The following is a 25,351-nucleotide window of genomic DNA, read 5'->3' as shown; positions in this document are numbered from 1 at the left end:
AGCAAAGCTCCCAGGAAGGAGGGTCTTGGCCTGGCAGAACAGCAGGGCAAAGGGGCAAGGGTGGGCAGAGCACATCGTTCCCTCCAGGAAGTCTGTACATCTGGAAAGTGAAACATCAGGTCCTAGTGAACAGCCCTGCTAAGTACTTCCCTGTGGATGTCCTGGATCAAGTTTCTTAACCTCTCTTTTATCCTTACCTTATCTAATAGGATCTATCCTCGCAAGAATTAGATGAGATAATAATGTTTGCAAATACACTCACCTCAATTTCTAGCACTATGAGCATATTTTAAATGATAGCTGTTTATGTAAAGAAGAAAATCTTCCACTAAAGATAGATTTGTGGGAGAAGATGAATAGGATGACCTTGGGTATCTCAGGAGGTTGAACACCAACGGAGCTAACATTTAACATGTTATGACTTGGGTATAGCATGATGGGCCTTTATTAACTCCCTCAGTTTACTTGGGTATGGCTTTCTCAATTAAATTTCTACCCACCCATGTCCATACTTCCCAAGGTGTTATTTTTTATTAGCATCCAAAAGTTATGTCTAAATACAGCTAGAAATAGAGGCATATTTATAACAATATTAAAAAAAAACTCAAATTCTAGAATAAATCTGGACTGGAATATTTACAAAAGAATATTAAGAATCCCTGTTTCAAATGGATCACTCTTGATATCTGGGGGAAAAAAAGCTTTTGGATGGAAATAAAAACAGGTTTTGAACCTACCAAGAAATGAAGGTATAGCCAGATTTGCCGGGGCTAGGAGGGTAGGAGTGTGTGGCCAGGATTCTTCTGTTTTAAAACTGGCCAAACTACAGGAACTGCTTAGTCTAGTCCCTAGGTGTAGCACATTTTCCAGCTCTGACATTATGTGACTTAAGGCGAAGCACTTCTATTTTCAAAAATAATAGTAACAAAATGGAAGCATCCTGCAATTAAAATAAAATACCTCATTTGATCCTCCCAATATCCACATGGATGTTATCACCCCCAGCTAATAACTAAGGGAACAGGGGTTTGAATCTAGGGCCTTGTAGGTTTGCCATCTTAACTGCAACATTCAGCTGTCCCGTATGTTAGAAGCCCAATCTCTGTCATTTGCCACTCTTCAGATTTCATCTGCTGTCTTAGTGTAGCCACAGGAAAACACAGAGTAAGTGTGAATCCTCTGTGGGATACATACTAGGATACAAAACCTAGGGTGAATATGTGAGTATACAGAGGATAGGTATACTCTATCAATCTGAGTATACCGGATAGATACACTTATCCTGCATTTTTCAACCCTCAGCCCGGGTCATGCCCTAACAAAGATTTGGCACTTCTCATCTGTCTCTCACTAACCAAGCTGTTACCACCTTCTGTGCCTTACAATAACTTTCAATCAAGAATTCTCACTGCCATATCTCACCTACTACCTGGGGGTGCCACAGAGCAGCCTGCCAGCCTTTGCTTCCCTTCATGGTGAGATCCTTGGGGCCTGGCCCTTTCACTACATCAGCCTCTTTAGGGCTCTTGTTGGCTCCAACTGGTCCACCTTCCCTCTCCTCAGAGGCCTTTCACTAGGGAGATTTCACCATGCCTCAAGATGGAGACTTCATGAGTTATGACAAGTCATGGATGCAAATTTGCTATTTAAATTCGGTTTTGCTTCACTATAAACAGACCCATTACCCAGTAATTCTCAGAGTTATAACATACAGTTAGTTCCCTGATAGAAATGGAATTAACATGCTGACTCTCATAACTTTTCCAATTTCATCCTGCACACATACTAATTTAATATATTTATATGCAACAGAGTCATTTATTAAGATTTTAATTGGATCTCAATTTTTCCAATCTAAAGATTTTAAATGAATTTCAGATATCATAAAACTCTTTTGTCATCCACTACATAAATTATGCTTCCATAGGAGACTGTGACTGGAAGATTCATTAGAAAATGTTATGGGAAAGTCATTTTTTTAACATTCTGAGCCAGGATAGGAAATGACCTTCTTTTTCTAGAAACGACTGCACTTTTATAATTGTGACCTAGGAAATTTTTCATATCCTAAAGCAGGTATCTATGTGATCCATGTCCACATGTCTATCTGTAGCTGTGTTTAAGTGCATCTGTGGCTATGCCCTTTTAGGTGGCTGTTTATGAGAATATGCTGACATTCGTTTCCCTCCTTTTCAATAGTAGGACATTCCAAAATGTCATCCAATTTGCATTCCCAAGACTGGAGCTTACTGCTATTTCAAACCTTTACACAAGTCTAATCCAGAATTCGTCATTATCCCTGACTATACTGATACTTATCTGGGATGAACTCCAAGACAAGTTATGCATGATTTAAAATTGCATTTTTAAAATATTATATATTTTCCCATTCAGTAACATTCTCTTTTAACTTCGTCTCAGCTCTACATTTCCTATTGGAAGTCTCTATCTTTTCCCAAATTTTTTTTCAAATGAATCAATTTTTAAAAAGCTGTTTTTAATGTTTTTAATCCAAAATTAATGCTTTTTACCTACTTTTCATTACCTTCTTTCATTACCTAGAAGAATGTAATTTTTAACCAGATTTGTTTTTCTTAAAGAGTTTCCCTTTAAGATTTTCTTTGTAAACATAACCAACTGAAAGTAAATATGGGCTGGGCATGGTGGCTCATGTCTGTAATCCCAGCACTTTAGGAGGCCAGGCAGGGAGATCACCTGAGGTCAGGAGTTCGAGATCAGCTTGGCTAACATGCTGAAGCCCCATCTCTACTAAAAATACAAAAATTAGCTGGGTGTGGTGGTGTGTGTCTGTAGTCTCAGCTACTTGGGATGCTGAGGGAGGAAAATTGCTTGAACCTGGGAGGTAGAGGTTTCACTGAGTTACGACTGTGCCATTGCACTCCAGCCTGGATGAAAAAGCTAGACTTCATCTCAAATAAATAAATAAATATGACTAGAAGCACTGGCATGTAACTTGAATTTAGTTTGTATTGGATCTCTCCAAGGCTGTTGAAGGCTCCATTATTAATCGAGTCTGATATTTCTTAACCATGTTTCCCAGAGTGTGTTTCCTTTTATTGGAGGTTCGTCTCATGTGTGTTTGTCTACACTCTTCTTGGATTTCTCCTCTTAGTGAGGCCTGGTTACATGCTGCCCTAAAAGATTAGAGTGGAAAGTTGCTGTTTGGAATGCATCCAAGCAGGACTGATGGGAACACCCCTGGGAGATGGGCTAACAGTTGGGGTTCTGCTGCAGTTTATTTCTCCTAAACCATTTTTTTTTCTAATAGTCTGGCCCTCACAAACTCTCTGAAGACAGCTATGCTTTTTGCTAATTCTTCTTATCAATACCATCCCCTTCCAGGAATCTCCCCAAACCCTCTTGTTTGTATCTATGTCTGACCTGTTGTAGGAAAAGTAGAACAACATCATGCAATGCAAAGAAAAAAGGTCCAAAAAGAAGTCACCTAAGTACATTCTTACAGAACCCCTGAAACACAAGGTATTGTTATTGTGACTAACAATGTCAATATGTATTAAGCTGCTCCCTGAATACCTGTGTGAAGGTGGAACAGACAAACTGAGAGTAAAGGGGCAGGTCCCCTGTGGAAAAGCCATTCATCCTTTTCAAGAGCAACAGATATAAAGCAACAAGTGACTTAGGAATCTGAAAATGCTGGTTCATTTGTTGGTTTAACAAACATTTGCAAGCCCAGGTGATGTGTATAGGAAGCAGAAACAATTTGTGAATGGGCTTCCTCCTCTAGTCAAAGCTTTCAGTGGCCTCCTGGTGTATTTATAGGCCTGCCAACATTCTTTCCACGATCATTTCCCATTATTCTCTTACATCAACAGTTGGCAAACTTTGTCAGCAAAGAGGCACATAGTAAATATTAGGCTTTGCAAGCCATTTGGTCTCTGTCACAACTACTCAACACTGCCATTGTAGTAAGAAAGCAGCCATAAACTGGGCAGTGGCTGTGTCCCAATAAAACTTTTTATGAACATTAAAATTTATATTTCATAGACTTCTCAGTGCTATGAAATATTCTTTGTTTTTTTAACAATTTAAAAATGTACAATCCATTTTTGGTTCTGCAGCTATAGAAAAACAATTGGGATTTGGCCCCCACACAGCAGTTTGCCAACCTCTGTCTTGATCTTTGCATTCTTCATGCAGCTAGATTTCACCATCCTTCAATCCCAGATCAAATCCCATTTGGCTCTTGATGCCTTTTCAGACCACCCTAGTCTACTGTAGTTTCTCCTTTTTGAATTCCAGCAATTACTGTTTGCAAAATTCTTTTGGCAATGAATCACATCCTATCTGGTGGAATTTTTTTCCAGTCTTCACTTGACCTATTATCTACATCTTTATTATTATTCTTTTTAGCCTTACATCCCTAATAGGTTGTAAGCTTGCTGGTTTATTCTTTTTCTTTGCAGCCGTCACCTTTCTGTGCCCCCAGCAAGGAAACACAGTACCTTACACACTCAGTAAATGCTGATTAATCTGATTCAATTCATTCAACTCTGAAGAGATAACTAAGAATTCCAGATGAAAGATGCTAGCAACCATAAATTTATGAAATTGAAAATCATATTGTCCTGTCATGCTGAATGCTGCTGAAAGGTTTGGGTAAGGAATTTCGAATGTGTTATTACTTCCTTCATTACATATGATATTTTTAGATCATCTTATATTTTTCTATAAGGCATTTTCTTTTAACTTTTTAATCAACAGACTGATTACTTGATTTAGATGTATTTTGAGTTCATGTTTAACAACAAGAGTTGCCTCTGATTATCCTTGTGGGTGTTCTCAGCTGATTGAGAAATCAGTGACACTTTTCTTCTAAGTGGAAGCTACCTTACTTATACCACGATTTTTTTAAAAATCACTATATGTAGTACTTTTGAATCAGCCATGGTGCATTGTGTTTATTCAATATATAGTGTAGTTAAAAATGATTCACTAACACCATGATTTATCTTTCAGTTTGTTCCACTTTATTTCATCTTCACTTTTATTAAAATGTAATTAATAGAATCATAAATAAATCTATTTTGTCTAATGGATAAAGGTAGCTGGATTTTCAAAAGCGTCAGATATTTAAATAACTGAGTTTGCAGTTTTCACTGACACCTTTAAATTAAGAAATAGTGAGAAATTACATACTAAACAATGGCATGTTCCAAATAAGATTAGTCTTCCCTTCCAAGTGGTGAGTTCAGCAGTATTCAGGGCAAGCACTGCATAATTCGAACACTAGAAAAATGTCTATATCCTTCTTCTTTCATCAGCTTACATTTCAATTGAGTTATTCACAGCTGTCTGTCTCCATTCTTAAATTATAATAAAACTTTGCCATTTAAAAATTGGTCAAGAATAGTCAACCACCACTCTCTCAATAAACTAAACCTTTTCCATATTTTCCACAAAAGTATGTCTATTAGCATAACCATTGGATGACTCTAAAACACTTTTAAACAACATTTGTCTAAACACATTTTTAAAACTTTAAGGCCTATACCCTATGCTTTTCTTTGAACTATTTTTTGTTTTTCATTATTTTTGGTACTTTTTTTGGTCTGTTTTTTACTTTTTTTTTTAATAGAGATGGGGTCTTGCTATGTTGCCCAGGCTGGTCTTGAACTCCTGGCCTCAAGTGACCCTCCCCCCACCTTGGCCACCTCAAGTGCTGGAATTACAGGCATGAGCCACTGCACCCAGCTTATTTTTGGTATTCTTATCACTCCATTTTGACTCTTCTTTCTTTTACAATATCCTTTTCTCATTTTCCCCTGAGGAGGTTTTTGAGTTTAAATTTAACAGGAAAATTAAATATGACAGAAGATATTTTACCTTGAGGAAATACTAGTTTGGCTCAAGTATTTGTCTGAATAAAGTGCAAATACTCAAAGCAAATCACAAAATTTGTGAAAGGTCTGAAAATTTACCCCACACGCAAACCAAGAAATTACTTACACCTTTTTATGGGTGTTGGATAAAGCTACGAAATCCATGGGCCAGAGATGTAGAACTATTTATTACTGACAGTTATGGGACTGTTTATTACAGCAATTGCATCCATTCCCCAAGCCCCAGTTTCCACATGGTAACTTGAAGAAAACCAAGCCACTGTGGGTTTTGTTTAAGAGAAAAAAATCCTGAGCTTAGGGAACTCAAATACTTTATAATAGGCAGTAAGCATGCTGGTCCATTGCTCTTGAGAGAACTATCCTCTCTGTCTTTCTGTCTCTCCCTTTTTCTCTCCCAAGGCTAGTCGATAATGCAAATATCCTCAAAAGGATAATCCACAACCAAGGTATTCTCTACCTATCACAAGACATACAGAAACTTAGGAAGTTGAAAGAGAATCGCCTCCTACTAGCGATCACATTCCTTATACTTGCCTTTACGAATTCTGACTCATGCTCCGTACCTACTCTCAACAAATTGAGGCAAAGCGTATATGAGGCATCAGCAGTGTTTGTTGGATAAATGTGAGCTGTTTCAAATAATTTTTAGTAAGCAGAGTTTGTAAAAATAATAAGTAATTATAAATAAGTATATTTGTGATTTCTTCTCCAGCCCTAGACACCATATTCCATTAAAACATGCTGTGCTCTAAAATGAAATATTTACTCCCTGACTCCAGAATGTCCTTTATTTTGTTTTCTTTTCATTTGCTTCTGTTATACACACACACACATTCTATGTTTCTCTTGGCCAGGGAATACCTACATTATTACTAAAAGTTTAGCTATGTAGAGAACAGTGACTGAATTACAGGCGACTAGCTGACATTCTGTTAAATATTCAAGGTGTTAGTTTTTTCTTGTTAATTACACTTTCCTTCTCCTCTTCCTCCTCTTTCTTCCTCTTCAGCAAGCCCAAAATTCCACTTGTTAAGCCTAGGAAAGACCAAAGAAAGATAATATAGCAGCATCTTTTTTTGCCAAAATTGCTCTATTCTTTAATGATGTGAAACAGTCACACAAATCTGGCTACTGCATAAATGTTAATAGTGTCTTGAGTAGACTTCTGAATTAACTCTGTTTCAGGTGAGATAATACAAACTCAATCCAGCTCAGAAAGGAATACATGGTACTTCAGGAGGAAATCTTTACAACATTCTATAAGCATCCCCAGCACCAATAGTTCTAATCTTTTCAAAATCCTCCTCTACGTAAAATCCGAAATTTTCCTTGCAACGTATTAAAGCTCTTTTATTACACATAACTCTGATCTTCCCATCCCTTTCTGGTCCTGCATTCTACTTGGATTCTTCACACTCTCACTGCAGATTCCATGTATGTCTGCATGTTCAGGGTGCTGAGCCCTGAAATTTATGTGTCTGGTATTCAGCCTCTGATGAGAGACATAACAAAAACACTTTCTATTCCCCTCAATGGTAAATTTTCTCCTCTTCTCAGGTGTCTCTTGTCTGCAACCAGGGAATGAGAGTGACATCACTAAACATGTAATGTGTGTTATGCCGTGGGGTCAGCTAAAGGGTAATTTCTAGGAAGCATGTCTATTCAGAAGACAAACTAGTGTTGGCGTTGAGCAGGGACACTTACTTAGCAAAATGATGCATCTGAAATGACATTTCTGCAGGGTACACAGTGCTAGAGACCTCACGCACCAGCCATGCTAACAACTGGCATGCTAACAGCTGGTTCTTTGGGCACCTCAAATGGCTTCTTTATGGAACAGGAATAGCAAAATAATAAGATTTAGCTAAAAGTTCACCTTGAGTGAAAGCAAGCACATGCTGTCAAATGAAATGCTCTTGGAGTCCGGAAAAGCTTTCTTCTAACTCTGCACCTCAGAGCGAATGTGCGCAGACATTTTTCTTTGGGGCGTTTTAAGGCTAAAACCCAAGCTGACTGTCACAATAAGCAATGTTCCTTCTCCGATTCCAAAATCGGTGTGGGGCAAGGGAAGCGGTAAGAGCAATATGTTGAAAAAGAAGAAAAACGTGAACACAAAATAATATCTCTCTAAAACCATCATCAAGTCTATGCATGTGACGAAACCTCAGGATAAGCTATTAAATGATTTTATCAAAGTTTATCCAGCTTTTCCCCACCCCTCACTCCCCACTTTTCTTCCCTGCCCTGCATTTTGTTTCACATGCCACTTATTTATCTGGATAGTCTTCCCTTCTTTTCAGTAATCAAAATTCAACTCACCTTTAAGTGTCTAATTCAAAAGCCACAATCCATAGGATGCCAATACTAACAGGAAATACTTATTCAATAAATTTATTTGAGTGCCTACTGTGTGTAAGAACCTGTACATAGAACCCTGAAGAAAGTGATACAGTTCCTGGCCTTAGGAATTGATGGCATCATCCATTCATCTTCCAAACTCCCACGGTCTTTACTGTAATTCTGACTCATTTGTGAGTTGGGATATACTTCTTTGTATTGTGAACCAATTTTTCAAGAGTGACCTCTCATTTTCCCAGCCAGAGGAGAGGTAACTTGTGTGCAGGGAGTTGGGACCAAAGCTGAAGCAGAAATACCTTGGTTTAAATCTCATTTTGCTGTCATTATTTTACCTCTCTGCAACTCAGCATCCTTTCGGATTTCCCTAGTGTTTTATTTGGAGAAATTTCAAGCCTAAAGAAAAATGTATTAATACAAAGAACACCCTATATACGCTTTACAGAGATTCATCAGTTTGCTTTACTTTGTTTTTTGTTGTTGTTGTTGTTGTTTTCGAGACAGAGTCTCGCTCTTGTTACCCAGGCTGGAGTGTAATGGAGCAATCTCAGCTCATCGCAACCTCCACCTCCTGGGTTCAAGCAATTCTCCTGCCTCAGCCTCCCAAGTAGCTGGGACTACAGGCGCACACCACCATGACCAGCTAATTTTTGTGTTTTTAGTAGAGATGGGGTTCCACCTTGTTGACCAGGATGGTCTTGATCTCTTGACCTCATGATCCACCTGCCTCGGCCTCCCAAAGTGCTGGGATTATGAGCCACTGAGCCCAGCCTGTTTTTTTGTGTTTTTAAGAGACAGTCTCTCTCTTGTTGCCCAGGCTGAAGTTTAGTGGCACAATTACAGTTCACTGTAGCCTCGAACTCTTGAGCTCAAGAAATTCTCCAGCCTCAGCCTCCTGAGAATGTGGGACTACAGACTCAAACCACTGTGCCTGGCTGATTCAACAGTTGTTAACATTTTGCCACATTTGCTTTTCCTCTCTCTCTCTCTCTCTCTCTCTCTCTCTCTGTCTGTCTTTCTCTCTCTTTCCACATCTGCACACACACACACACACACACACATCCCTGCAACATTTGACAGTAAGTTGCAGACATTAAGACACTTCGCCCTTAAAGACTTTAGCATGTCTCTTATAATATCAAGAATATTCTCTACATAACCACACATCGTTATCACATTTAAGACCATATTTTAATGTTCCCTTTTGTACCAACAATGTTTCCTATTGTTGATTTCAGTCGGGAAGGCAGCAGGGGTCATCTACTCCTTTTGATTTATCATTTGTCTTTCATCTCCTTTAATCTAAAATAGTTCTATTTTGTCTTTCAAGACATTGACAGCGTTGAAGAGTCATTTTTAACAGTTGGTTTGAAAAGCTGTTTTGCAGAATGTTCCTCAAATTTGATTTGCCTGATTATTTCTTCATGATTTGACTCAGGTTAAATATTTTTGGCAAAAATATGGCTGCAGCATTCTCATCCAAAAAAATGAAGATTGTAAGAATGCAAATATCCCTAGAAGTTTTTTGAGAAGTGTAAGCCAAAGCCTAACCCTTCCAACCAATTGAATGCACCTCTCCTCTTAGCCAAAGGTTTTCTCAAACTAACCTGAAAAACCAGCGCAGGCCATGATGGAAAGAGGGAGTTGCACCTGCCTCTTATACCCCCCTCCCTTTGGGATTCAGGCATAGCTGACCAGCATTAACACTAAAACAGAGATCTTAAGACACTCTGTAGCAATAAGACAGTAAATTCTGGCCTGACTCTAATACAGGATCACATGACAGATAGCAGGCCTTGAAAGAAATCCAAGTATTTTACCCTAAAATATATTTTTTCAACATATTTTGTTTGTTTCTTTGTTCTTGAGACAGAGTATCACTCTGTCACCCAGGCTGGGATGCAGTGGCTCCATCTTGGCTCACTGCAACCCCCACCTCCCAGTCCAAGTGATTCTTCTGCCTCAGCCTCATGAGTAGCTGGGACTACAGGCATGCACCACCACACCCAGCTAAATTTTGTATTTTTAGTAAAGACAGGGTTTTACCAAGTTGCTCAGTCTAGAACTCCTGACCTCAGATGATCTGCCTGCTTTGGCCTTCCAAAGTGCTAGGACTACAGGTGTGAGCCATCACACCTGGCCTCTTTGACATATTTTGAAATGCCCCACAAAGCTGTATCTTATGGAAAAAAATCTACATTCTGTAGAGAATTCCTTTCCTTTTCCAGGTCTTTTCCTCTACCCAGGAGAGAATTAATTAAGAGTCTGGCACCTTTTTAAGTGTGATAAGAAACATTTACAATCCCTTCTCTCTGAAGCCTGCTACCTGGAAGCTTCATCTGTATAATAAGAACCTGGGTCTCCACAACCCCTTATCTCAATCCAGACACTCCTTTCCATGGATTCCAGATCTTTAGATGAACTGTCTTAACCAGTTGTCATTTGGAAAATCTTTGAATCAATCTATGACCTGGAAATCTGCCACCCGCTTTCAAGTTGTCCCGATTTTCCGGATTGAATCAGTTTACCTCTTACATGTACTGATTGAGTTCTTATGTCTCCCTAAAATGTATGAAACCAAGCTGTGGCCCAGCCACCCGAGGCACATGCCATCAAGACCTCCTGAGGCTGTGTCACTGGCATGTCCTTAATCTTGGCAAAATAAACTTCTAAATTGATTGAAACATGTCTCAGATATTTTTTTGGTTTACAGAAGTAAACGAATATAGATAAAGCAATAGACAAATAGTCGGTCGTCACCAAATGTTGGTTCTCTTCACACACTTTATAATTTTTCCTTAGACCAGAAATTTGGCCTCAGGGTTATTTCAACTCAATGAGATTTTCCAAAGGGGAAACATTTTTTGGGGGCACATATATGGCTTTGTGGATGAATGTATTTGGTAGGCCTATTTAGAAATGCTGCCATCCTTGGATATCCTAAGAAAGATGTCAGGCCAGACACAATGAAACTTAACTACCTCAATGGTAGAAGTAGAGCTGAATAAAAAAAACTGTGGCTTCAGTAAAATGAACTAGTTACATAGAAAATGTCTGCCTCAATTCTTATGGTTAAAAAATGTTTCTGAATCTGTTTGCCTACTTTATTTCAGTATTGCAAACAACATTAACACTTCTTTAAAGCTGATGTTTTCCAGCATCATCCTTAGCAATAATAGTTTTGCTAAGCAGAATGGTAGATGGAAGTGGCCAGGAAATTGGGCTTAACATATACTGCTCCAGAACTACAACCAGGAACTCGCTTAAAAAACAATTTATCTGAGTTATTGTCATGGCATTGCTTCTTTTTTAATCAGGAAAAAAAAAAGTACAAAAGGAAAAAGTCCAATTATTTGAAGAGTTGAGTTCCATGTAGCTCAATTCCACAGTCATTAGTCTATTGGGCTAGAGCTGGGCAAAATCCAACTATGGAGAGATACTCTCTGATCATCTGCCTGCAGTGTGGTGGGTCATGTCTCATAGTGTGTAATCAGTAACTACAAATTACCCATATTTCAAAAAAATGGGTATTTAACAATTTGATGAAGTACTCTGTCAACATGAGAGTTAACAACATAGTCAAACAAAATAAAACATCAAACACACACAACTATAACTAAATTATACACTGATTAGGTCTCTAATTGTTTTCTGGGTATATTTCTGATGCCTGTGTAGACTCCTTGTGGAACCTATGGGGCCATGTCTTTTCTTTCCTTGATTTTCTCTAAAAAGCCTACTATGACCCAGCATAATTATGATGTGACCTATAAACAGGCCTGATGACTTTTAATGGCCTAAGCATTGAAAATATTATGGTGTTTCCTCCCCCAATGTATAATTTAGCACAGAAACCTTGCTAAAATTCATATAGTCATTACTGACAGGGCTATGTTTTAAGAAATTCATCATTAGGTGATTTCATGAGTGTTCAAACATCATAAAGTGTACTTGCACAAACATAGATGATATAGCCCACCACATATCTAGGCTTATGATACAGCTTATTTCTCCTAGCCACAAACCTCTACAGAATGTTACTCTACTGAATACCGTAAGCAGTTGTAACACAATTGTAAGTATTTGTGTATCTAAACATAGAAAAGGTACAGCAAAAATATAGTATAAAAGAAAAATGATTCACCTATACAGTGCAACTCCATTATAATCTTATGGGGTCACTGTTGCATATGTGGTCCATTATTGACCACAACATCAGTATGTGGTGCCTGACTGTAGCAGCTGTAATGAAGTCCAACAGAGTCTTGTTTTTCTCTTTCATGAAAATTACTTTGATGTCTATATATCAATTTCTTGGCCATCCCTAGTTGTTTTTCTTTTGTGCCCCTATTTTATTGATACTTTTGGAAGATGTAGCTTGCTTACTGGGTAATCATTGCATATAATAAAACAACATAATAAAATAAGCACAACACAGGGCATTTTACATACACAGTGACCTGGGTCAAATGTCAACAGCAGGCTCCACCCTAGGTCACTTCTCTTAAAGGAAATGCTTCATTAAGGTATCAGTGTACTATTTATTAGCCATAATAGGCAAATTATTCTGGAAAATAAAAATTCTTGGATGATGTAAATATCATCACTAAAATATGCAGACACTGACCTCTCCTCTTACTCTTGCCCAAGTCAATGGAAGTCCTATAAATTGAAAAGTTTTCAGAATTTATATCATTTTATTGTTGTATGAATTTACTTAGAATTGAAGATACCTAAGAAAGCAATAAAGGATTCAGTGTTGTAAAATTTACTTCTAATGTCAGAAGAGAACAGTTTTCATCCCATTTTCAGATTCAAAGTATCCATGTGTGTTATAGTTCCCCTCAAGCTGATACAACCCATTTATCAGCAAATTTCAAAGTTAGAGTGAACTTTTTACAGCTCTCTCATTGCAACTCTTAGTTTTCGAAAGTCTGTATCACTATTTGTTTTATTTTTGAAAGTAAACATCTCCTATCCAAATTGGCATCATCTAAACTGTGTATCTCATTGTGGTTGTGTGCAAATACCCCAAGTTTAAAAACAAATATCATTTTGAATGACACTATGTTGCCCTAACAAAGGGAGCATTGTCCATCTTCCCTGACAGCTTCTCTATAATTAAAGATCCCCTGATGCCCCATGGAATGCCAGACTCCTTAAACACTCCCCTCCTACCCGCTGTTTTCACTGCACAAATGTAGAGAAAACAATTTGTGGCTTACTGGTCTTTCTCCTAGAAGAAAATTTAATAACATCCCAGAAGAGATGTAGAAGCAAAATTTCCTGATGGGACATACACTACTTCTTTTAAACTACCACTGGCTGTGGGATTTGGTTAGAAACAAGGCTTTCTTAACCACCATCTCTGAGCTGTCAGTGTGCAGTTGGCCTCATTTTTTTGTTTTTAACAATGGCCTCTCATTTATTTTATCCACACTGAGAAATCATCTTTGACATTCCATGTTCAAAAATCTGCCTTTACAAAAATACAAAAGCTGAGAGATTATTTCATGATAGAAAGGACAATATTAGCATTTTCACTTTTGAAATCTCATCTTCAGGTGGACATTTTGCACAGAAAAGATGTGTACCAGAGACGTGCTGGTACACACTAATCTGTATCTACTCTGTAGCCATGCTGTTCCACATCAGAGTTTACAAAGGAAAATTTTTCTCTGTTTGCCTAAGTTTAATATAGGTATCTGCTTACTGAAGTGCCTATCTAGATCACATTGCTTGTGTACACATATCTAGACACTGTGATAGAAAGAATGCAATAACATCCAACATTACACCACCCTGTTTCTTTTTCTTATTTCCATAGGTTTTTGGGGGAACAGGTGGTGTTTGGTTACATGATTAAGTTCCTTAGTGGTGATTTCTGAGATTTTGGTGCACTCATCACCCGAGCAGTATACACTGTGCTCAATGTGTAGTCTTTTATCCTTACTCCCTCCCACCCTTTCTCCCAAGACCCCAAAGTCCATTGTATCATTCTTATGCCTTTGCACCCTCCTGGCTTAGCTCCCACTTGCTAGTGAGAACATATGATGTTTGGTTTTCCATCCTCAGTTACTTCAACTAGAATAATGGTCTCCAATTCCATTCCAAGTTGCCATGAATGACATTATTTTGTTATTTTTTATAGCTGAGTAGTATTCTATGGTGTGTGTGCGTGTGTGTGTGTGTGATGATTATTTTTGCAATTGCAAATTATGCTGCTATAAACATGCATGTGCAAGTATCTTTTTTAGTGGGATTGCTGTATTAAATGGTAGTTCTATTGCAGTTCTTTAAGGAATCTCCACACTGTTTTCCACAGTGGTTATACTCGTTTACATTCCCACAGCAGTGTAAAAACATTCCCTTTTCACCACGTCCCTGCTAACATCTGTTAATTTTTTAATTATAGCTATTCTTGCAGGAATAAGGTGATATCCACCCTGTTTCTAATTTCTTTCCATTTTCTTATAAAAACTGTTTACTTAGAGGCAAACCATAACATACTTTGAGTTAAGGCAAAAGTAATAACAATAGTAACACTCTACATTTATACTTTACAGATTCCAAAAGAGTCCATTGATGTTCTGTCACTTGGCCTTCATGGCAAGCTGTGAGGTGGTAAATATTAAGGGTAACATTACTGGGTATATATGCAAAGGGCCATAAATCATTCTACTATAAAGACACATGCACACATATATTTACTGCAACATTATTTACAACAGCAAAGACTTGGAACCAACCCAAATGCCCATCAATGATAGAATGGATAAACAAAAGGTGGCAAAATTACACCATGGAATACTATGCAGCCATCAAAAAGAGTAAGTTTATGTCCTTTGCAGGGACATGGATAAATCTGGAAGCCATCATTCTCAGCAATCTGTCACAGAAACAGAAAACCAAGCACCGCATGTTCTCACTCATAAGTGGGTGTTGAACAATGAGAACACATGGACACAGAGAGGGGAGGATCACACACCAGAGCCTGTCAGGGGTGAGGGGTAAGGGGAGGGAGAGCATCAGGACAAATACATGCATGGGGGGCTTAAAACCTAGTTGATGGTTTGATAGGTGCAGCAAACCACCGTGGCACATGTATACCTCTGTAACAAAACTGCAGGTCCTGCACATGTACCCCAGAACTTAAAGTAAAATTAAATATATATATATTTATATATGAAGGGGTAATGCAAAATTCAATTTCCATTCTCTAAATCAGGGATCAGCAACCTTTTTTCTATAAAAGGCCAGACAGTAAATATTTTAACTTTTCTGGTCTCCATTGCAAAGAATCAACTCTGCCATTGTAGTACAAAAGTAACCATAGGCAATATCTTAATGAATAAGTATAACTGTGTTCCAATAAAACTTTTTTCCCCTAAACAGATAGTGGGCTGGATTTGGTCAGTGTACTGTAATTTGTCAACTTCCATTCTAAATCACCATGCTTTAAAAATCTGAGAAGGTATAAATTATAAGACATTGACAGGTAAAACATATTATTAAGCTTCAAGGGAGGGAGACATTACAGCTTGCATTATCAAAAAAGTTTTATAGAGGAGGATCACTTCGATTTAGTGGAGCTTGAAAGATTGGTTAGATCTAAATGTGAACACCAGACGGGTGGATATCTCATGCAAAGAGAATAACATGAGCAAATTATGGTGACAGGATATGGAGTGGGGTATATATAGGAAGAAGAGATGGTTTAGGTTGACAGAGAAACAGATATGTAGACCAGTGAGATAAGAAGAGTGGGGACTTTGCTGGATGCCTTGGCTTACACCTGTAATCCCAGCACTTTAGGAGGCCAAGAGGGGAGAATTGCTGGAAGCCAGGAGTTCAAGACCAGATGGGCAACATGGTGAGATCCTATCTCTTAAAAATAAATAAATAGGTAAATAGAAAATGTGGGGCATTCATTAGATAAAAATATCTGGAATTGAAAAACAAAAGTTTTATTTTACAGAAAATTGGAAACCATTACATGTTTGTGAGCAGAGGGGTGTCATGAGAGAGGGAATAGTTATATTTGTTATGGTTCCCTATGATGATGAGAGACAGTTTTGCCAGAGGAGGGAAGACTTAACCTGGGCCACAATGAGTGAAGATGCATTTCTAGTCATTTCAGTAAACTAATTTGACTGGAAAGGGACCCAATGAAACACTTGAAAAGCTTCACCTACTAGACTAATGAAATGAGAAGACATGTTCCCAACTGCCTACACTATGAGTGGAAAAGGGTCGACTGAAAGAATCAGAATCCCAAGGCTATGTGGTGGATTTGAACTATTTGCTCACCACTTGTTAGTCAGGAATTCAGGTCAGGCTTCACCGGATGGGTCTTCTGCTCCTCTGGGGTCTGTGCTCATTCCGCTGGTGGCTCCAATAGGCTGAGTAAGATAGAAAAGGCCAGGAACTCTTGACTTTCATGTTTAATTCCTTGATGTGCCATTTCCCTCTATTTGTAGATAGCATGGGCTTCTCCACCACATAGTGGTCTCCAATTAGTTATGCTTCTAACGTGATGACTGGCCTTCAAGACGGAGCTCTCCAAGTAATGAAAGCAAAAGTTGGGAGCCTCATAAGGCCAGTGTTGGAAGTGATGCAATGTCATTTCTGCCACATCCTATCAATCAAAGCCAGTCACAAGCAGCCCAGAATCAGGGGAAGGGATCATAAACTCCACCTCTTGGTGGAGGAGGGGCAAGATCACATTACAAAAGAGCTATTGGGAGAGAGTCTATTGCGGTAGTCTTCTCCAGAAGCACGATTTACCACAGAGGTTTAACGTAAAAATTAATCTAGGACCAGTGAAAACTCCAGGGACCTGGCAGAGGTAAACCCCAAACCATTTCCATAGTCCAGGCCTCCTGGGCGTCCCATGGCAAACAAGCTTTGCTGAAAATGTGCTTCTGATCAAAAATTACAAACCACATAGGGAAACCGGACACAGATACAGCAGAGAGCAGAACTGGCACACCGTGACTTGGAATAATGAAAGAAGATAAAAGAGATTTAAAAATAAAAATGATTAACATGTGCAGAGCTAAAGGTAAAAACAGAAGTTGTAAGGCAAGAACTAGAAAATATTAAAAAACACATAGGCATGTTTGAAAAGTATGAAATTGAAATTGTAGTGACAGAAAGTATACTCATTGAAACAGAAATCCCGCAACACAGGTGACAAAGAATTAATGAAATGTAAAATAGACCTAAGGAAATTATTTTAGCACAAGTGCAGCACAAATAAAAAAGATATTAAAAACATAAAATATCCAAAGGATATTAAGATACTAGAAGGGCAAAATAAGAGTATAATCCATACACCTAATAGGAATTCTGAAAGGAAGGAATGGACAGGATGGATAACCAATATCCAAAGAGACAGTGGCTGAGAGCTTTCCACAATTAAAGAAATAAGTCATTATATTTATTTATAAGTCACAGCGAAATCTAAGCAGAATAAAAACACAAATACACAACTAGACACATTTTACTGAAAATGCACAACATCCAAAACAAGAAGTAAACAAAACTACTGGGAGAAGAAAATAAGACACATTCGCAATGAAACTGACTGACTTCTCAGCAACAATAGGCAAGTAATAGAATAATGTATTTTAAATCTTCAGGGAAAATAACTATCTGTCTGAAATCTTTGAAGTATGAAACTGTTATTAATAATTAAGACAAAATAAACCCATGTTGTAAAAAAGACAGAAACCATAAGATCAGAACTTTGTTATTTAACTTTACTGAAACACACTTTATATACAACAATGTATATCCATTTTAAGAGCACCGTTAGATCACACTCTGGTAGCTACCACCACAATCAAGATACAGAAAATTTCCGTCACCATGAAAGGTTTCCTTTATGCCTTCCCCAGTCAATTTACCCACCCCACCCTTGGCCCCAAGTAACCACTGATCTGTTTTCTGTCACTATAAATTAGATTTGTTTTTTCCAGGGTCTTTTGAAAAATGCTTTTAGACTGCATGTAGTCTTTGTGTCTGGCTTCTTTCACTCTGCTTAATGTTTTTTTAAGATTCATCCATGTCATGCGTATCACTAGTTTATTCCATTGCATAGAAAAGAAGCATCAGTTGATGCTTCAATATTAATTCCAGACAAAAGAAAACTTAAGTATGAATGTCCATGTTTTAGACAATATAACCACAAAGCATTTAAAGCAAATCTGATAAAATTACAAAGAGAGTCCAGGTACAGTGGCTCATGCCTGTCATCCCAGCCCTTTGAGAGGTTCAGGCAGGAGGATTGCTTGAGCCCTGGGATTTGAGGCCAGCCTGGGAAACATAGTGAGACCCTGTGTCTACAAGAAATTTTTTAAAAATTAGGCATGGTGGTGCATGCTTGAGTACCAGGTACTCAGGAGGCTGGCAGATGGGAGGATGCTTGAGCCTAGGAGGTTGAAGCTGCAGTGAGCTATGATCGCCACTGCACTCCAGCCTGGGTGACAGAATGAGATATTGTTTCAAAAAAAGGAAAAAAGAAGACAGAAAATTTAGAATAAAAAGGGAGGCTTCCATGATAAAGTCATCAGTTAGTTGACTTTTACACTCTTACATGGTTAATCATGCTAGCAAATCAAAGCATAATCATGCTGGCTCCACTAGTAACAATATTAGCGGAAAGGGTACTGATATGAATGAGTTAACGTTATTCTTTCTTTCTTTCTTTCTTTTTTTTGTTTCTGTTTTGAGACAGAGTTTTGCTCTTCTTGCCCACGCCAGAGTGCAGTGGTGCAATCTCGGCTCACCACAACCTCCGCCTCCCAAGTTCAAGCAATTCTCCTGCCTCAGCCTCTCGAGTAACTGGGATGACAGGCATGCACCACCACACCTGGCTAATTTTCTTTTAGTAGAGTCAGGGTTTCTCCACGTTGGTCAGGGTGGTCTAGAAACTCCCGACCTCAGGTGATCCGCCCGCCTCGGCCTCCCAAAGTGCTGGGATTACAGGCGTGAGCCACCACGCCCAGCATATTCATTATTTTCTAGGCCACTGTTAACTATGCTTTTGCAGAAGATTTCAAAGCAGTGGGTTGCTTTTTGTTTGCTTCCCCATAAAATAAAGACCAAAATGACAAAAATAATAGTATTAACTGAGCACTCATCCTGTGTAAGGCAATATGATAAACACTGTGCCTGCATTCTCTCTCCACTTCTTGCATCAACTTTTTCCTCAGTTTCATGGAAGGAAAACTGAGGCACACAAAAAGTGGCTAGTGAAGAGCAGTATCAGGATCTGAACCTGTGTCTAACTCTAGAACCAACTCCTATTCCTACTAGACCATCTATTATGTCAACCCAACACCAGGAGTTTACAAATTTCCACCACTAACTTCCCCTTCTGACAGCAAAACACATTCCTGACCCGAATCCCTACTAAGCCACAAGCCAGTTCATTCTTATTCAAACTGTGGAGCAAACACTCAGCTGGATTATTTCTCACGTAAAACATTCCATCTGCGCAGAAGCAAGACAGGCGTATTATTTTTTAAACTGTCTGCCTGGGGCTGGCCGTGTGATAGAAGTGTGGGGCAGTGGGGTACCCTGGCCGTGGCTGACAACGAAACGCTGGAGATCAGAGCTTGGGAGTAACGTGCAGACACAGCACATCAAAGCCACAATAAGTGGCCTGGAAACAGGCAGCTCAGCGTCACCCAGCTCCTGCTGCTGCCGGAGGAAGGGTGCTGCAACGGTCCTCACTTAACCACTCTGACTGCCAGTAACCACAATAACGCCTTGCACTGAACACTCATGGACCCTTGTTTCCTGTGACCTCAATCTTACCTCACCTCCTAGATCATCTTGCAAAAAAAAAAGGTATATATTTTTTCAAGGAAGAAACAGTGGAGTTCTCATATGGACTTTAGAAAGCTGTAAAAACTAGACCCTAAATGAATCCACATGTTTGTATGTTACCTCACCTAAACACACATTTATGAAATCAGACCTTTCTATAACCAGAATTATGTCTTACACAAAAGAACAGAAAAGAATAACTCATTGCTATTCTGCAGCCAGCTTGTAATTTTCTGCAGAAAGATTATAAGAAGATATAACGTCATAGGGACCTACATAAATAATAACCTTGGAAGATAAATATTACCTTAGCTTTTGCCAAACACTGTGTATATTGACCAGCTAGTCTGAGGCCTGGCATGTGGTTGGTGCTAAATAAATGTTTTGTGATAACAATGAATAATTATGACACTTTAGAAGACTTGAAGCAAAACTATCTGTTGAATTAAGAGAAATGAGTGCGATACTGTGTTATATGAGCAAAATAAAGGGACAAATGAGCAACTGTTAAATGAATCTAACCAACCCAGATCATAAAATACCTAGGTTCGAGTTCCCATTCTTCTGTTGGGCCTTGGGCATATTAACTGTACTTGTCTGTGCCTCAGTCTGCTCTGTAAAATGAGAATTATAAGGCTATCTGCTGGGGTTGTCTTGAGGATTACATTAAATGTGGCATGGTGCTAGCATGCAGTGAGCACTTGGCGAATGTTGGCTCATGACTTTATTATTATTTCTCTAGGCCACTTTCTCAATTGTTTTACCTTTATGAATGAAACATAACCATAGCAACTTCAAATAAACTGTTTTTTTTTTTTTACATAAGAGACCTCTAAACACTTAAAACCCCAAAGCTGACTTTCTTCCTGCGATTAATGTGATGATTAGTGTGGCCCACTGTTTTACCAAATATTAACTTTTATTCTTCCCTCTCCTCACCAAAGACACTTGTCCTTCATGAAAACAGAAAATGGATTTTCTAATTAACATTTTCAGAAACATGGCCTGATTATGCACCATTTTTAGTCAAAATAGATAAGCTTGTCAGAAATGTTCTCATAGGCAGTGGGCTAAAAGCAGCTTTGATTTCAGTGTCAAAAGGACTAGACAGTATTTTTTGAAGGAAGGATTTGCCTGTCCACAATTGCTGTAGCTTAGGTGCTTGGCACAGAGCCTGGCATATGCTAAGCACTCATTAAGTGAATATGTAAACTTCTAGTTGATTCCTCTCTGGGCCATAGCAAGTGGCTCTCTACGACTTCATCCTCCGAAGATCATGTGGTGTCAGGAAAAGAACCTACCTCAAACAGATCTGGCTTTAAATCTCCACACTTTTACTAGATATGTGGTCTTTAGCAAGATAATCTTCTAAAGTAAGCAGTTTTCCATCTGTAGATGGGGCAAGCCTTATAGGATTTTAGTAAGCATTAGTGATAACAAATGTAAACACTTCTTGAACAGAATAGTACACAATCAATGGTATTATTCTTAAATTAACTTCCTGAAGATTTTATAATCCATGGATTCCTCTACATTTTAGTTGAGTCTATTTAAATCATGCTTCATCATTCTCACATTTTTCTATCTCATATGTGAATGCAGAATGATGTAGGGTATTGAGCTTACATTCTGGAAACCCACAGATCTGGGTTCAGAGCCATCTCTGACACACAGGGAGAGGGTTCGCTCCAAGGGAGGCAAAGACAGAAAAAAAGTGTCTGACCTGTCATTTACTAGCTCAGTGACCTTGAGCAACCAAGGACTTAACTTCCTACACCTTGATTTCTTAAATGGAAACAATAATTTAATCTTAACCCATAGGGTAGCTGTAAGGATTAAATAAAGGCTCATTAGGGCTTTGTTTTATCTTCACGTCTCAGAGAGAACCAAGGGTAGTGAACACCTAAGGTATTCAAAAATGGGGGATGAATAAATCATTGAAGGGATAAATAAATCACAAGGAAGAAAAGGGGGAAGGGAGGGAGGGAAGAAGGAAGGAAAGAGCAGGTCCCACAGATACTTCAGGACGTAAGTACCTTACTTTGAGCTTTTTCTTTTAAAACATAGGGTAGTGAAATCTAGAGGGCAAATCCTGGGAGAAGTCATTTGTAAAACTTAGCACTTCCTATAAGCTTGTCATATCATCCTTACCAGACCTCATTAAGCATCTAGAATACCTTGGAAAAGCACCAAATTCCAAACCATAAAACAATAGGAGAAAACATTCCCAAGGCGAAAAGATTCTTTTCTGTCTTCCCAAGCATCTGTTCCTTCATACTAAAAGATTTCATGCAAAACGTATTTCATGTAATTCAAATAATTAACAGAAACAAATATTAAACAAGTAACAGCAGCAAATAACAAATCTCTTCTGATTTCATTACCATTGTTCTAAGCTTTCAATAAAATATAAACATTCTTGTACCCAAATTGCCAGCAAAATTAAGAATGTATTACCAGTTTTATTAGAAAAAAAATATTTGGAAGGAAGAACTATTTGATTTTTTCAATCATTGAAGAGCAAAACAAGCAGTTAGAACTGTGTATTTTTTAATAAAAAGAGCAAGAAAAAGGAGTTACTGAAATCAATTAAACCTTTTTGTGGTAGAAAGGGAACATCCAAAATGCATTGAAAATAGTCTATTTTGAGCAGTCATAATTTTCTTTTTCTCTTAAACATATCAGACATAGATTTCACAGCTCATAATTAATTCCCAGTGCCCACATCACCATTAATTTTTAATCAAAGCAGAGCTGCTGTGAGCACTACTGCTATTTCACCAAGATTAGCAGGGGGTTGCTTCCAGGATGAGAAACCATTATTGGTTCTGCCTAACAGAGACTAATGTCTACAAGGATGGCCAGATGCATCCTGCAATTCCAGCTAATTACCCACAGGTGACGGGGACCAAGTTCTGTGTCCTGACACACACATACACACACACACACACACACACACACACACACAAATCTAGTTTCACAGATAACTACACATTACATCAGCTAGGGATTTGGGGTTTTATATTCTTGGCAGTATTAGACTTAGAATGTATATATTGTTAAAAAGCATTTCTTCTATATGTATAAAGGGAATTTTCCACAATCAACTTACCATCCTTATGTTCATAAACGTATGTGTACAGGAGCTCCCCAGATAGTACAGTAACCTTGCACCAGGGAGCAAATATGATAAAAGTTTGCAGAACTTTTCTGACATAAAAATCACCAGACGAGGAAATTATTTCAGTGTGGGTTTAAGAAGGTCCCAGGCAAACTATTCTCGAATCCAACACCAAACAACACAAGGCAAAACCAGAAGGCTAATACTCAACCTCAACTCGGCTAAGTGTTCTAAGAAAAACAAGTACTGTCAACTAAACAGAATCCCTGCTGCAAGGAAATTAGGCTTAATAACTTTGCATAAAAGGTTTAACTTGGTCATTTGGATTTAAACAACTATATAAAGTTCAAATTAATTTCTTTTTGGAAAAGCAATGTCATGTTTATTAAAACCTAACAAAATGTCTAATAAGAGAATAGTAAGTCTGGGAAACTCAACAGAATATCAATGAAAGCCAAAGTGTTTTAACATACACTATGAGATATATGCACACATGCATACACACATATGTATCTTAAAGATAAACACAATGTATGTAAAAAATGCCTATTAGAGATTTTCTAAAATTGAAGTATTAGTGATAATTTTTAGTTTTATTTATTATTCTCTGTATTTTGCAAATTCTAAAAATGAACATATATTGTCTTTACAATAAGTAAAAAAAAAAATCTGGGCTCTCCTGAAAGAAAAAAAAGGACTGATTTTGGGAAGGCAGCATGCATGCAGAGTCACCAAGGGAGGAACCAGCCCGAGGACAAAGCAGACAGAGAAAACTACATGAACTTTTTGAGGGAGGAAAGTAAGAAAAGAAAAGAAAAAGGAGGCTGAGGCAGAAGAATTGCTTGAACCCAGGAGGCAGAGGTTGCAGTGAGCCGAGATCGCGCCATTGCACTCCAGTCTGGGCAACAATAGCGAAACTCCGTCTCACAAAAAAAAAAAAAAAAAAAGAAAGAAAGAAAAGAAAAGAAGAAAGAGCCACTGGATCAAGCTGACCCTGAAGGTTAACCAAATTTGAATTCCCAGTTATGTCAATAAATTTTCTTACTAAGTTCATCTGCGTTAGGTTTTCTATTGATTATAGTCCAAAGCTCCCTGGCAGAAGCAGATCACAGACCTACCTGGGTCTGAACCATGTCTGGCTAACTCTGCCAGCCTGCATCTCAACCACTATGCCACACTATGTCCCCAGAATCTACATGAGCAATGAGTTTGTGGCCAACTAACTTGAGTGGCCCTTCCTCCAAGATGCTTAATTCCCAGTTCCCCACTCTGCTCCCCTTCTGGCTATAACACAGAATGAAAACCAGCCGGTCTCCTGAGGCTATGGACCTGCAAGGCCTCTTTCTCAGACCTGACTCTTGCTCCAGTCTCCTTCCCTGGCTTTTCCTCTCTGCTGCCCCACTCTTCTCACTGCCTTCCTCCTGTTTCCAGGTATCACCTATTCCAAGTCAGGCTTTAGTTTGAGAAACCTAAAATAAACTAGTCAGGTAGTGCTAATAATAATCAAGAATAATGAAACAGATTTGGTGGGAAGGAAGACAGTAACCCATTTTCTCATGTCACTGGGAAAAATTTAAGAAGGTTTTGATGTCAGTAGGCTACAGTGAAGAAAAAAACATGATGTGATCCTATTTTATTTTATTCAATTAATTCAACCAGTATATACTGAATTAATTCAATTCAATTAATTAAACTAGTATATACTCTGGGAGTATAATAGTGAGCAAAACAGGATAGTCTGCCTTTTTGGAGTTTGCAATCTACTGGAAAACAGACACTGATCAAATAACTACACAAATGAATATAAATATAACTGCCTTAAATGCTATGAAGGAGAGATGTGCAGTGAAAAGTTAATTGCAAGATAACAATAGGGCAATGGGTCAAAGTAACAGAAGATTTTATATATATATGATATATATTTTATATATAATATAAAAATTAATTTAAAATAAATACATAAATTATATTAAAATATCTAAAAATAAATATTGATTAAAATAAATAATATATATATAGATGCACATAATTGCAGAAGCTGAGAAATAGAGACCCAAGAAAGCCAGTGGTGTAAACTCTGGTTTGAGTCGGAAAGGCTGAGAACCAGGAGCTCTGATGGCATAAGTCCTAGTGCAAGGGTGGAAGAAGACAGAAG

The 25,351-nt window shown here is 38.2% G+C and overlaps 1 protein-coding gene across 3 annotated transcripts in view; it reads right to left on the bottom strand.

Moving 5' to 3' along the window:
- Positions 1–5,059: 5,059 nt before the first annotated feature.
- Positions 5,060–25,351, bottom strand: part of MSH4 (mutS homolog 4) — a 296,009-nt gene continuing 275,717 nt past the window's right edge. For 2 of the 3 annotated variants that reach the window (XR_013520189.1, XR_013520196.1), the window contains 2 exons: positions 16,548–16,639; positions 5,061–6,917 (listed from right to left, as the gene is read on the bottom strand). The gene's annotated coding sequence lies outside the window, so the exon portion shown is untranslated. Of the gene's footprint in view, positions 6,918–16,547; positions 16,640–25,351 lie in introns of all 3 variants that reach the window. The other variant, XR_013520182.1, reaches the window with a different exon arrangement.

This window comes from Callithrix jacchus, chromosome 7 (assembly GCF_049354715.1).
Source record: "Callithrix jacchus isolate 240 chromosome 7, calJac240_pri, whole genome shotgun sequence".
NCBI classification, from domain to species: domain Eukaryota; kingdom Metazoa; phylum Chordata; class Mammalia; order Primates; family Cebidae; genus Callithrix; species Callithrix jacchus.
Note: the sequence above shows the minus strand (reverse complement) of the source record. Positions and strands in the feature narration are given on the sequence as shown.